Here is a 13,567-nt window from a genome sequence, read left to right on the forward strand (position 1 = left end):
GTTGTTGCAATTTGTGTCTAACAAGCTGTGGCGGAGAAGGAGGGAGTCAGGGCTGGCGGTAAGTTACTTTAATAAATCATGAATTTATCAGCGTGGAAATAATGACTGAGAGCTGTGCCCGGCAGCCCTTCCCTTCCACATCGGGCAGGGGAGTGCACTGCTCGGGTTAACCATTGGCAGAGAGGGTGTCTTCTAAAAGCTTGGCCCGCCAGCTCTTTTCTCAGGTCTCCACATTACCTGCTTAGGTATAATTTACTTGATGCCGCTTCGCCTGTCTGGAGGTGCCAGGTGCTGAAAAAGAAATAAACTCGATCAACAGGCAGACATGCAGCCCTGACTGCTCCCCAGCCTTTCCTTCTCTCTCCCCTTTCCTCCCCGTGCTGCAGCATCGTGGTGCAAGGAGGCTACAGCAGCAAGGAGACAAGTGCCTACAGAGGCAAATCCAAAATGTCAAAAGAAGTTCATTTAAAAGGACACCACCAACAACAAAAATCACATACACAACCCCTACAAAAAAACCTGACAGATGCTAAGCTAATGGCATCCGCTCTACCGATTGGTGGGGATGGTTCATGAATATTAATAAGTCCAATGCTCCAAATGGTGCAGCTGTGAACCCAGCTGTGCCTGAAGCTCTCTGATCTCAAAACTTCCAGACATGAGCCGGAGGTGGTCTGTGTCAATTCCCTACTCAGCCAAAAAAACAGCAAGCTGGGTTGGTCGTCTTCTGTTCCCCACTTTTTTCTCCAGGAGCTGGCATTCAGCTCCTGGTCCTGCCAGCAGGGTGGGCTGATGGGACAGCAGGAGCCCGAGGAAGACAGGGAAATATTTTCCCCCCTGACTTCATAGTTTTTTTTAGTGGCTGATTAGAGTCGATGCACACACCCATAAGCATGGCTTCAGTCTAAGGCTGGCCAAACATCCTTCCTTCCCTGGTCTGAGGTCTCTGAGGCCAGTGACTGGGGAGGGATGCCCTGTGGTGGAATTCCTTTGAAGGGGAAGCTTTTAACTGGTATGACATACCAGGAAAGAAGGCAAAAAAAAAAAATCATCATTAGCCCCTTCTTTCAAGGTACCACTGGTTGCATTGTACCTACATATCCATAAATTTGGCTAAAGTGGCCATCAGTCCTTGAGAGCCTGGGATGGACAATGCAGAAAGGGCCGCACCAGGCTGGTGTAGGGAAAGAAAGGTCCCAGGCTTGCTTCCCTCTAACCAGAGGCAAAACATCCTCTCCGATTCATTTCTTTTTCTGCTATGAGCTTTCTGCTTGGCTTGTCATATTTTTTGTCATCTAGAAGACAGCTTATTTAAAGAGCTGGTTTCCAAGGCCTATGTGAAGTAATACAGAGCAAAGCCAGCAGAACTTACACATACTGACCATAACTATGTGTGGGTGGTGGCAGCAGTGTTGGGCTAAGATCTGTGATTTCATAGGTGAAAGGAATTCGCAAGATTACGATAGACGAACTGCAGATCGGCCACTTGTAATAACATTTCCAGAGTACCTTAACAGTTTTTGAATCGATTTACACAGGTAAACTCCTTTGATCCTCCCAGCAGCCCTGTAAGGTAAGTGCTAGAAGAGGAAACTGAAGTTGAGGTGTTAGGAGCCTAGTCTGGGGTCACCAAGCTGGAACGTGTCCAAGGCAGCACTGGAATCCATGCCTTCCAGACTTTGAGGCTGACCTGCCCACGAGCTCATATTGCCACTCATCCTCCCGTGTATAAAGGAAAGAAAACAGATTCAAAGATGGAAGAACTTTGGTCTGGATGAGAAAGGAACACAGTGCAAAGGCGTTCTCTTTGCTTGGCTATTTGTATGGTTTTGCTTTGTTCCAGGGTTTGGGGTAAGATTTTTGGCCCCTTAATTGTATGATTTTTTTTTCCTGTTAATAGCGATTACATTTATAACGATAATTTAAAAACCCCAGGTTTCTAGATGGTGTAGTCTCCCATAAGATAGATACTTCAAAGTTATGTAAAATTAAATTAAATAAAAAACCCTAATCTCACTGTTCAAAAGAATCATCACCCCCTCCCCTACTCCCTAGAAACACTGCTACCAGGTCATAGACACCCTCCTTTTTTCAACAGCTAAAGGATCAGCTTGTTGGCTTAATTTTAGGTAACCATGCCTTAATGGAGGAGAGCAGGGGGAAGGCATTTTCATTTTTTCAAGATCTATTGAGACATTAGGCTCGTCTGCCTTTGATACATGAATCTGTTTATCTCCAGCAGACAGTGATTTTGCCATATATTCCCAGCAGCAGGGGTGGGTGGAATGGTGGGGGCAGGAGTGTCCAGGGGCTGGTGGTGGGGATGGAAACGGACCAACTCAGCCTGCCTTCCGGAGGCCGCAGGAGCATTCGGTGAAGGGCTGGAGTGGCATCTGTGGATTTATGTGTAAGCAGCCAGCTGAGACGTAGCTAAAGCCAAGCAGATAACTACGGCAGTGTGAGATAACCACTTCCTTCAATCAGGCGCTGGGCACTGATCCTAGGCCCCGCTACTCCCTCCTCCCTCTGCCTCCTGCCAGCCTGAGGTCAGCTCTATGGCAGACACATAGCCAGGCTCAAGGTAACCTTTCTCTACTCCAGCTGTGCCTCTGCTCCCCCTTTCCTTCTCCCTTCCTCACCCTCCTGCCCTGGCTTGGTCTGGCTCCATCCCCCCACTCTGGAAGCTGTCCAGCCCCTACTTGCTCCTCATCCCCCTCTCCTCTGAGGAGGTCTGGTTCTGGTGCCAGTGCGGCAATTCCCCTAGTCCGAGCTCAGCCAGCCATGGTGTCTGCTGGTAAGAATCACTTCTAAGGGGAGATGTCCTCAGCTTTCCAGCCTGAGCAGTTGGAGACCTCAAGCCTCCACATGGAAGAAACATGAAAAGGCTTATGTGCGAAAGAATGACAAGCTCCACAATTTTTAGGACAGCAGAGGAATAATCTCTTCCCCTTCACCCAGGAGATAGCTTACTTGCCTCTACCATCCAAGGAGGCGAGGAACATGTAGCACTTTTTCTGCCAGTGAAAGGAAGTGTGAGAGATGTGAGGAGAAGCAGCAAAGCTGGAATATGGGAGATAAAAATTCTGAGATCTCTGGGCAGTGTCCTCCCCCCCTCAATGTGTTCTCCTCAGTGGGTCAGTCCCCTTCCTTTCCATTCACCTTAGAGCTAGGCACAGTGATCCTGCCCTCCTTTCCCCCCTTTGCTTTGGAATACTTATAGGCTGATGGCTTTGCTTAAAAACAGTTCTTGGCTCTGGCCAGTGGCAGCTAGTTGACCCCCCCCCACCCAATAAAGGCTCTGTTTGAGTGAACTCTTCCCCTCCTCCCCAAAGTGGCCCATTCATTTTGGGCGCATGGATCCACAGGGCATCTGACCCAGGTCTCTTCTGCAGCAGGCACAGGATGGCAAGAGCCAGAAACAGGGTTGTGTTGGATGCAATGCAACCTGCCTGCTGTAAGAGATGAGACTTAGATATATTCTACCAATTAGGACACATCTGTTCGAAATGCTAAAAGGCGGGTACTGTCTCTTTAAGAGCCATCCCACTCCTCTCCTTGAGTGATGAGGGCTGGGAGCATGAGGGAGTCAGATGCTGATTAAACACTCCTACCGCAGAGCTCTGTTAGAAAATTACTGTAATTATGATCTGGTCCCAGCAGAGGGATGAGTTCCAATCCTGCTAATAACCCTTCCAGGTGCCTCAGATTGTGGGCCTGTGGGAACCCGAGTTGTCAGAGCTCTGGCGGGTGCCAGGCTCCGCAGCCCCTCTCCTTGCTGGCCCAACGCTTGGAAGGGCAGCACCTAAACCTGCCACCCACCTCCCTGCCCAGTCCCAGGTGCCAGGGCAGGTGCTGGCTTTCCCTCAGCATGTTGTCTACACCAAGAGCTGCAAGGAGACATCCTTAAATAAGCCAACGTCAAAGGCTGGGAAACTGAGAGCAGCCAGGAAGAAGGAAATGTGTCCTGAATCCCTTCCATTCTGCCTGGGTCCTGCAGCAAGGGGACCAGCACCCCACCTGACTCTGCACCAAGCCCCCTCCATGCCAAGTTGCACCAGAGAGACAACAGGCAGGGACTCTCTCAGCTTGAAGCTGCCTGTGCTCTTTTCCATTCTAACCCCAAAGCTTCTCCCCAGGGCTGGAGTTAGCTTCCAGCGCTCATCTTTTAGAGGGGTCTGCCGCAAGGAAGGGGAGAGAAGGTGTGTGCTTGGGGAGGGGGGCAAGGGGGCCGTCGACTGCAGCTCTGCAGACAGGAGAGATAAGCTGGCTAGAAAACACATGCGTGGCATCTCAGTATTTGTGAATACGATCGTAACCGGTAAACATACAACAGCAAAAGTCCAGGGGTGACTTAAGGTCACAATGATGTCACCAGGCAGGCACATCTTGGAGGTAACTTCGGAGCGAGGGGATTGGCTCTTGTTTTTGGTGCTGTTTTAATTTTGAGCCACTGGGCTTTTGTATCTGGGTTGTTCCCCGAAGCTAGGAATGGGAAGATACTGACACTTTATGGTTTACGAAGCATTTCATTGGAGTCTCACCACCTTGAGAGGGAGGGACTAGAGGAATTTTAGGGATGCAGAAGCTCAATCTGTGTCTTGCCCTTGGCCACTCAGCTGGCAAATGTCAGGGACAGGATTCAAACTCAGGTCTTCCTGATTATACCTTGGCCACTATCCATCTCACTTTGAGCCAGGGTAAGGGAACCAAGGGGCATTGGTTGGGTTTTACTGTAGTCCAGGAGCCCTGAAGCTCTGCACCTCCCTGCCACAGGTCTGTGTAAGCATCTCCATCTCCCTCTCAGAACAGTAACCAAATCAATACTACCATTGCTTCTGTAAAAGACCTGTCAATCAATTGTCAATACTATAACTACTCATCATTACTGTAACTTCCCAGGCCAAAGCACCCCCTTCCTGGCCAGCATTCCTCTCTGGGTGTTGTCTCTGCCTAGTAGGATGTAATGGGCAGCTAAGTGGTGCAGTGGATAGAGTCCTAGGCCTGGAGACAGAAAAACCTGAGTTCAAATCCAGCCCCAGACACATTCTAGCTGTGTGACTCTGGGCAAGTCACTTAACCCTGTTTGCCTCAGTTTCCTCATCTGTAAAATAAGCTGGAGAAGGAAATGGTAAACCACTCCAGTATCTTTGCCAAGAAAACCCCAAATGGGGTCACGAAGAGTTGGACAGGTCTGAAAGGGACTAAACATTAGGACGTAAACTTCTTGAGGACAGGGACCATCTTGCTTTTCTATTTGTATCTCCAGCACTTAATGGTGTTAAGCACAGAGTAAGTGCATAATAAATGCTTATTTGTTCTTTTTTTTTCCGAGACTAGGTTTCTTTATTTCACCCAAGTTGGAAGGGGATCTGCCCCTCCCAGGACACATCCTACTACTGACTGGCACAGGACCTGATCCATTCCTGACCTGGGATTGTTCCCCCTTCCTTAGGTAGCATGGTGAACCGCCCTTCACGAGGGCTCACCCTATCTGTGCCAGACTTAGTGTGGATGCCCCAATGGCATCCTGAGTTCATTTACTCCATCAGCCTCAGCCTTCCTGGCAGCAGGGATCACACCAGGCTCATTCCCTTGTCCAGACTGCCCCTCTCCCCTCAGAGACTGGCACTCCAAATGGTCAGTCTCTTCAGCACCTACTTGGAATACAATCCAGGAGAGGAAGAAAAAGCTCTGGCTCTTTCGGATGCTCTCGTGATGATGGTTTTGATGATGATGTCAAAGCTTGGAATATTAAGCTGTTTTTCAGGCATTGCCTCTCACTTGCCTTTTCTATGGCCTTATTTTCTACCACTGAAGTGTCTGGGATATGAGTAGACTTGGGGCAATCCTGGGGCAGGGGGAGGTACTGAGGAGTCTAGCCTGGAGCCTTGCACCTTGTAGGCACTAAAGAAATATTTGTTGACTAAATGAATGGGTGTATGGATGACCAAATGAATGGATGGGCCAGCTTACTTCAGGGCTAGCCACTGTCGAGTGCCTGATTTGGGACCCAAGTTTTGGATTGGAAATGTTTATGGATGACTCAGTGTTCCCATGTGGGGGGACAAAAAGGTGGCCAGCTGCTCGCAATCAGCTTGAGAGTCTCTCCAGTGGAACCAGATGTCTTCTTTGAGGACTGGCACTAGAATCCTCTTGGAAATCACTCCTGCCACAGGAGGCAAGGAAGCATCGTACAGTTGCCCAACTCTATAAAATGATTCAATGGCACTCTGCCAGGCACAGAGGGGAGGCTGGCTGGGACAGGGTCCCCATTAGGGAGCTTCACACACACACACACACACACACACACACACACACACACACACACACACACACACACGGCTGCTGAAAACTTGCCAGCTCCAGAAGCGGCCTCCTGCTAGGGACACCAGATCTTCCCCAGAATGGTCTGGGTAGCAAAGAAAGGAAACCCAAGTTGTTGGCAGGCTCTGTATTAAGAGCCAAACCCTGTGGAGACAGGAGTTCATTAGAGGTAACAAGCTAAGCCAAGTGATGGGAGTTCCAGGTAATATCTTCAGCTCTACTGCTCAATGACTAAGTCCCTTTCCCTTCATGATACCTCAGTTGTCCCAAGTACAGCTATATTTTGAAAAGTTTCTTGAATAAATGGAGCGCTATTTGTACAGTGTTGAAAATGTTATTGTCTCAGAGAGATAAAAGAAAAAGGTCCTTAAGTTTTAAGGAAGAAAACATGGTTGAGGGGCAGCTAGGTGATACAGTGAGTACAGCCCCGGAGTCAGGAGGACCTGAGTTCAAATCCGGCCTCAGACACTTGACACACTAGTTGTGTGACCTTGGGCAAGTAACTTAACTCCTACTGCCTTGCCTTCCCCCCTCCAAGAGAAAAAAAAAAAGAAAACATGATTGGATGAGATAATGTATATAATGAGATAATATATATAAAATTTAAAAATTTAAATATTAAAACTGAAAATATTTAAATTAAAATAAAAAATACATTATAAAATGCTTGTAATGTATATAAGGCATTTTTCAACAACCCTAGCATGATATTTAAATGTGCAATTATTATCACTACTGTGTTCTCAAGTAGCTTACTATTATCCGTAGAAATCGAATGAACAGATTATTTAGTGAAATGGACAGAATATTAGATTTGGAGTCAACTGCAAGGACAGCCAGCTCTTACTACTATTCCTTAATAGCTATGTGACCTCATAGAAGTCACTTTGTTCTCAAGTCTTTTTTTTTTTTTGCCCAGGGCATCTGTATTCCCAGTATCTCATAGAGTTAGTAAGTATCTGAGCTAGGATTTGAACCCAGGTTTCAACTCCAAGGCCACGGCTCTATCCACTGCACCACTTAATTGCCTTACCTGTTCTGCTACTGGAATATAAGCTCCTTGAGGGCAAGAAATTCTTCATTTTTATTCTTGTAGTGTCCGGTTGTCCAGTTGTGTCTGACTCTTCATGACCCCATTTGGGGTTTTCTTGTCAAGAGTAGTTTGCCATTTCCTTCTCCAGCTCATTTTACAGATGAGGAAACCGAGGCAAACAGGGTTAAGTGACTTGCCCAGAGGCACTCAGCTAGGAAATGGCTAAGGCCGGATTTAAATCCTGGATTCTAGTATTTGAATTCTGGACTCCAGGCTGGGCGCGCTGCCCACCGAGCCACCTAGCCATCTGAAGTTTCTAATGGGAAGCGAAATAGCTTTGAGATGGGTGACAGGAGGGACAGAGAGAAACATGATTGGCCTGACCTACAAACTAAGAAATCAGCTCCTGGGTATGAGGGGCTGGCACAAATCTTTGGCCATAAAGGCCCATTCAGAAGATGACTTCACTACAAGGTAGGCTAGTCCTTTGGGCTTGATCCACTTAGGTGGCACAGTGGATAGAGTGAGTACTGGGCCTGCAGTCAGCAAGACTTGAGTTCAAATGTAGCCTCACACACTTACTAGCTGTGTGACCTGGACCCTGCCTGCCTCAGTTTCCCAATTTGTAAAGTCACCTCCTCCCAGAATCGTTGTGAGGATCAGAGGAGACATTTGTGAAACATCTAGCTCGGTGCCTGGCACGAAGTAAATGCGTATTATTACTGCTGTTACTGTTACTTATCCTTTCCTGTTGATGGGGGGAGGTTTCCTGAGAGGCAAAGTACCTCTGACCCTAATGCTCCTGAGAACTTTGTCCTATTGCAAGAGAACAGAATGATCATGCTTCTGTATAGACTTTGTATTTATTGACTAACCTGTGAACCTAAGATCATTGACTTAGGCAGGGGTGGGGAACCTGCGGCCTTGAGGCATCATGTGGTCCTCTAGGTCCTCGGGTGGGGCCTTTTGACTGAGTCCAAGTTTTGCAGAACAAATCCTTTTATTATGGGGATTTTTCCTGTGAAGTTTGGATTCCGTCAAAAGGCCACACTTGAGGACCTAGAGGGCCACATGTGGTCCTGACACCGCAGGTTCCCCACTCCTGGATTAGAGTCTGAAGGGACCTTAGAGCTCATCCAGTCCAACCCTCTCATTTTACAAATGAAAAAACTGAATCAAAGACAGGTTAAATGACTCGCTCTGTCCCACAACCAGTAAATGTCTGAGGTAGAAGTGAATTCAGGTTTTCCCAGGTGGAAGCAGGGTGGTGCAGTGGATAACAGAGCGCTGGGCCTGCAGTCAGGAAGATGAATCTTCTCGAGTTCAAACCCAACCTCATACACTTCCTAGCTGTGTGACCCTGGGCTAGTCACTTCACCTTGTTTGCCTCAGTTTCCTCATCTGTAAAATGAGCTGGAAGAGGAAATGGCAAACCACTCCAGTATCTTTGCTAAGAAAACCCCAAGTGAGGTGATGAAAAGTTGGACATGATTGCAGATCAACGAACGACAACAAAAGTCTAGAACTCTATCCTTTGTGCCATCTAGCTGGCATATTTTACCCCCTGGTAGAATGTCTGCTCTTGGAGGGCAAGGCACGTTTTATATTTGTCCTTATATTCCCAGCATCTGGCACAGTCCCTTGCATACAGCAGGCACTTAATATTTGCTGAATTGAACCAAACCCTCTCCTTCTTCCCCGTAATAGCTCACACATAGGATCATAAGGCCTGAAATCAGAAATTCAGTGTTCCTACTCTTCCTGTTTCCTATTTCTTTTCTCAGAAGAATCCCATTATAACAGGCTCCCTTTTAAAAGATATGGAAATCCTGGAATCAAGCTAAAGAGAAGCCCAACTGTATCATCTCTCATATACAAACCCCTCATTTTGCAGATGAAGAAACTGAGGCCCAGGAAGGAAGGGAGTGATCTGCTGGAGAAAGCTCTTCTGTTGTGTCCGGCTCTGTGACCCTGTGGACCACACTGTCCATAGGATTTTCTTGGCAAAGATACTGGAGTAGTTTGTCATTTCCTGCTCCAGTGGATTAAAGCAAAACAGAGGTTCAGTGATTTGCCCGGGGTCACACACCTAGTAAGTATCTGAGGCCAGATTTAAACTCAGGTCTTCCTGACTCTGGGCTCCAAACACTGAGCCACCTGGCTGCCTCCTTATTCAAGATTACACAGGTACTAATTAAATTCAAGTGTATAAGTGGATATTAAGTGCCTGCTATGTACAAGGTCCCATGTTAAGTACTGTGGACATAAAAGATAAAAAAATGACTTTTGTTGCAGTAAGACTGAGGTGTCTGAAATTCAGAAAGGGTAGTAAGTTGGGAAGCGTGCTGGATTTAGAATCAGAGAAGCTGGGTTTGAGTCCTGGCTGTGCTACTTACTACTTGTGTGACCCCGGGCAAATCTGTTAACATCGCTAGGCCCCAGTTCTTTTCCGGGAACATGAGGGGGTTGGACTGATAGGTTGGCCTTTACAGTCTCTTTTGCTTTGAAATTTATGATGTATGATCCCATGAAATAAAAGCAGAAGAAATGAATACCCATGTACTATGCTCATGTGAGGAAAAGTATATGCGACTGAATTTATAATGGGGACTTGGGGAGGGGGGAAATAAAAAAATGTCAAGATACTTTATGCATTGAAACGCAATTAAGTGTAAATTGTTGCCAGGCAGGGTCCAATTGGGGTTCATTGTCAAGTTTCTAATAACACATTTAATTCGAAAAGTTTGCCTGATATGATTGTAATGGAATAATATTGTGTTACAAGGAATGATGAGCAGGCAGATTTCAGAAAAAACCTGGAAGGACTTACACGAACTGATGCAAAGTGAAGGGAGCAGAACTAAGAGAACATTGTATATCACAATAGCAATACGGCAAGAGGATCAACAGTGAATGACTCAGCTACTCTCAGCAATACGATGATCTAAGACAATTCCGAAGGACTCATGATGGAAAATTCTATCTGCCTCCAGAGAAAGAACTGATGGAGTCTGAATGCAAATTGAAGCATGCCATTTTTCACTTTCTGTTGTTTTTTCATTGTTTTTTTTTTCCTTTGGGTCTGTGTCTTCTTTCATAGCGTGACTAATGTGGTAATATGTTTTGCATGACTGAAGGATGTATAACCAATGTGAAATTGCTTCCTGATGTCTCAGGGAGGGAGAAAGAAAACTTGAAACTCAAAATAAAAAAAAATGAATGTTAAAAATTGTTTTTATGTGTAACTGAAAAAAATATTATTTTAAAAATTTTCCATCACACATGATATAGAGTTCTATACACAGTGGGCAGTAAACAAATATTATTGACATGAGCACCTCAGAATCATAAATATGACAATAGATTTAGAGCTGCAGGCCATCTTGGAGGTTGAGTTGGACTCTCAAATTCTACACGTGAAGTAACTGAGACCTAGAAAAGTTGGGTGACTTGTCTGGGGTCATAGAGTTAGTGAAAGTTTGAGAAAGGATTTGAAACCAATTTGGGGTCACAAAGGTGATTCCCAAGTCTCTCTTCCACCACCGATTTGCTGAATGATTTTGGTCAAATCACTTCAACCTCGGAGTCCAAGAACCCCAAGCCATTCTCTCACCAGTTGCTTTCCCAAGAGCCTGAGAGCATGCCCTGGAGGTTTACTTTTATCTTCAGAACTTCAACCCTGAGGGGACTGGTGAGGGTCTCACTCCCAGCAGAGCTTCACTTCACTCCTGACTCTCTGGCCCTCTTCTTGCCCACCATGTGTACACCTTACCCCATTACCCTGCCTTACTCCCTACCAGTTCTGGAAATATGATCAGATCAATTATACCACTGCTCCTGAAAGGAGGTATGTCAGTCTACTCCCCTGTGGCCTCACTCACCATCCCTGTAACTTTCTGGATCAGAGTGTCCCACCCTGACCTCAATACCCTATGTATGTTGTCTGACTTTATTGGAAGGTAAGCTCCTTGAGGGCAGGCACTGTCTTTGCTTTTGTCTTTGTATCCCCATTGCTTAACACAGTGCTTACATACTTTTATGTGTTTAATGGATGTTTTTAATTCATCCATTCACTAGTAAGGAATAACTGATGAAAAAGACAGTGCAACATTTAGAAGAAAATAATTCTTTTTTAAAAAGTGGTATGACCGCCTTTGAGATTTGCGTTCTCTATCACATGTAAGAAATGTGTAATTAACAATCTCTATTTAGTTTCTTTTGCTCTCTTTCCTTTAGAAAAAAACAGGCACTTTTTGTTTTTAATGTTTCTGAACATATCCCATCATCAGAAAGCCAAGCCTTGTAACAAAGACTAAACAAAACAAAAAAAGGAAAAAAAATTAGTTTGGCAAATCCAACCAGCATATTGCCTGTACCTGAAAGTCCATGAAACATTCCTCACATACAGTGCCTAACTTCTGAATTAAGTGAGGCAAATATATTTTCTCAACTCTCTTTGGCACCATGATATCTAACACAGAATCTAGCTTTATGGGTTTAGAGAATTGGGATTTAGCAGGAAGATAATTTTCTTTTCCCTGTCAAAGGGGTCAAGTCAAGATTTAGATTTCTGAGAGGTAAAAAGATAGATTAGGGTAAGAAAAATGTGGCATCTTAGGAGAAGATTTCATAGTAAATTAAAGCTCATGTCTAATTTTCTCAGTTTCAAATTTAACAGGATCGTTGATTTAGAGCTGGAGAGGTCCTTAGAGGTCATTTAGTCCAAAAACAGGTGGGGAAGACAGTCATTTACTCTAATAGGCAGGTCATAATATAGGAGAGAAAATAAAGGCCCCAGAAAGGTTAAGTGAGCTGTCCAAGGTAACCAGCTAATTAGGGACAAAGTCAGTCTTTGAACTCTGGTCCATCCCATGATTCTAAAAACAGCACTATTTTGCCATGCATATACAGTTGGTAAACAGCTACTTGAGATTAAGTGACTTGTCCACGGTCACACAGGAGTTGAGTGTTAAAAGCTAGATTTTAACCCAGATCTTTCTGACTTCAGGTCTAGTACTGTTGCTATCACGGCATGCTGCCTGTAATAAATCTTGAGTCTTACTAAGCTGGAAGTTTGAGGCACGTTTGCCCCTTTGTGAGGGTGAGCACAGAATAAAGAAAGCAAAGAGGGGTTTGAGGAGACAGTTTTTGTGGCTCTCACACTAAATCTCCAACAGCGGGTCAAAACCCATAGGGCCTACCCAACTGCTTCTTGTATATTCCTGGGGCTAAATGGGGATATTAGTTTGTTAAAGGAAAGAGTATTTTTGTTAATTTTTTTTAAATTTGGGAGTTTAGCTCTACCCCTCCCCCCAAATAAAATGGGGGAGGGGAGTAGGAAGAAGGGAGAGGAAAAAACCCAACCATCTACCCCACTCTTCTCCTATTTCACATGCCGGAGCAATTAGTCTAGATTATGAAGCCATGTTGCATGTAATGCAGTTAGTTAAATGGTGTAATGCACCAGTTATCCAGTTAGTTGCAGGCAGTAAGGTGGTGATTTAGTTAGTGGAGTCAAATAGAGTCATGATAATCTGATTACCGGGTTGCAATCTGGTAGCAGTTGGCCAAGCTGATGGCTATCAGTCTGAGTGGGCTGGGATTCTGGGTAGAAAGACTGTGTGGGAGCTGCCTACTCCCTGGTGGTCCCTTTCCCACCATCCATCCAGGACATGACTGGAGACTTCTCTCAACAGATGTTTTCTCTCAGGGGAGGTCCATCCAGAAGGTAGTGCCCACTCACTCAACTTCTGCCACCCCTTCCTATCACTAATAATTCCACCTCTATTCCTTTTCACAGGTTCCTCTTTCCAAACCTTCCCTTCTTTTCCCCTACTTGAATGTTCTTTCTCTTTCCTGAGGCCTCCTAGGATTCCTAGCTTCCTCTGAATCTTTCTGACATCTTCTACACAAGACCTTTCCCGATTTCACCCCCCTCCTCCATTACTTTGCATATAGTTTATTATTTATTTAAATTCAATTCAATTTCACAATTATTTGATTTTGCCATGCCCTCAGCAGACCCTATGCAAGACTCTGATTGTTACTGAGTCATATCCGACGCAACTCCATTTGGGGTTTTCTTAGCGAAGACACTGATGTGATTTTTCATAGACAGATCAGGAAACTGAGGCAAACAGGGTTACATGACTTGCCTGGAGTCACACAGTTAGTAAGTGTCTGAGGCTGGATTTGAACTCGGGTCTTTCA

At 45.5% G+C, this 13,567-nt stretch overlaps 1 protein-coding gene across 1 annotated transcript in view; it reads right to left on the reverse strand.

Moving 5' to 3' along the window:
• Positions 1-50: 50 nt before the first annotated feature.
• The window catches only part of SKAP1 (src kinase associated phosphoprotein 1), a 374,118-nt gene continuing 360,601 nt past the window's right edge, over positions 51-13,567 (reverse strand). Inside the window, exon 13 of the mRNA XM_036755929.1 lies at positions 51-291. The gene's annotated coding sequence lies outside the window, so the exon portion shown is untranslated. The remainder of the gene's footprint in view (positions 292-13,567) is intronic.

The sequence above is a fragment of the Trichosurus vulpecula genome, chromosome 4, assembly GCF_011100635.1.
Source record: "Trichosurus vulpecula isolate mTriVul1 chromosome 4, mTriVul1.pri, whole genome shotgun sequence".
Taxonomy (NCBI): Eukaryota; Metazoa; Chordata; class Mammalia; order Diprotodontia; family Phalangeridae; genus Trichosurus; species Trichosurus vulpecula.